Below are 1,586 nucleotides of genomic sequence, written 5' to 3' on the forward strand. Positions count from 1 at the left end.
CTTTCAGCCAAGATCCATCTAACATCAGCAACAATATCCCTAGTACCACGACCCCTTCTAAACCCAGCTTGGACTTCCGGCAGTTCTCTGCTGATGTTTTTGGATAATCTTCAGTAGAATACATGCAAGTAAAATATTACTGAAGATTATTTTTAAATGGCTAGAACAGGACAGTGCCAGAGGAATTCCAGAAGTTCAAGCCTGATTTATAATAAATGTGGCACAGGGATATCATCGATATCATATGAATCTCGGTTAAAAGTAGAGAATACCAGAAGGATGTCTATGTTTTATTAGCTATGCAAAGAAATTTGACTGTGTAGAACCACAACAAATTATGACACTTGGGAGAATAGGAATCCCACAATACTAAATTGTGCTCTCAGGAAACTTGTACCTAGGCCAAGAGTTTGCTGTCCAAACAAAATGAGGGAACACTGCAAGACTAAAAATCAAGAAAGGCATATCTGGCTAAAGCATTTTTCTTTATCTAGTCCATCTGTACATGGAAAATATCACTCAAGAAGCTGAACCTTATGAAGAAGAATGTGGCATCAGGATCAAAGGAAGATTCTGCATTGATGCAGAAGACACAACCTTGTTTTCTGAAAATGAGGAGGAATTCAAACACTTGCTGCAGAAAATCAAAGACTGTAGCCTTCAACACCAAGAAAACAAAAATCTTCACCACTGGACCAATAGACAAGATCATGATTGATGGTGAAAGGATTGAAATTGTCAATGATTTTATCTTACTTGGATCCACAATTAACACACTTGATTCCAGCAGTCAAGAAATTAAGAAACACGTTGCAGTGGGAAAAATCTTCAAGGACTTCTCCAAAGTGCTAAAGAACAACAGTGGCAGTTTGAAGACTAAGGTGAGCCTAATAAAGGCCATGATCCTTTCAATTAGTTGTTATACTCAAATGCAAAGAGATCTACAAAAAAAGACACACAATAAAATAAAAATGCTAACTTACAAAGAGAAAAAGGAAATCTGTCTTGAAAGCAGTAAATAAAAAATGAATGACCACTTGTGAGGGAAGTCCAATAAGATTGTCTAGTGGCTTCTCATCAGATATTGTGGAAATCAGAAGACTAGAACATATTCAGTGTGCTAAAAGGAAAAACTAGCAATGGCATCAAGAAGGACCAATCACTGGAAGAGGAAAACCTGTTTGGTAGAGAAGAGGGGCAGTTGGGTGAAGGAGACCTTTGATAAGTTGGATTGTCACAACATCTATAAGAATGCACAGAATTGTGAGGATAATGCGGGACAAAGCAGCATTTTGTTATCTTGAAAACATGTTAATATGATTTAGACTAGATGGCAACTGTCTGTCTATAAAAATTGAGAATTCATTTGTCTTCTTAAGCATTTAGTAAGAAAGGCATAGCTCTGTGTAAATGCTGACTAATTGTGAGTCAACAAGTGACTTTCAGTTAACAGCGAAGTGTTTTAACCACAGTGCAACCAGGAATCCTTAGTATGAACAAGCATGAGTACACACACACTCACACACAAAATTAACTAAAAATGCATGAAATACTTACACATAAAAGCAAATCCATAAAACTCATAA

This window comes from Elephantulus edwardii, unplaced genomic scaffold (assembly GCF_000299155.1).
Source record: "Elephantulus edwardii isolate Elephantulus edwardi_28Jun2011 unplaced genomic scaffold, EleEdw1.0 scaffold00225, whole genome shotgun sequence".
In the NCBI taxonomy this organism is placed as follows: domain Eukaryota; kingdom Metazoa; phylum Chordata; class Mammalia; order Macroscelidea; family Macroscelididae; genus Elephantulus; species Elephantulus edwardii.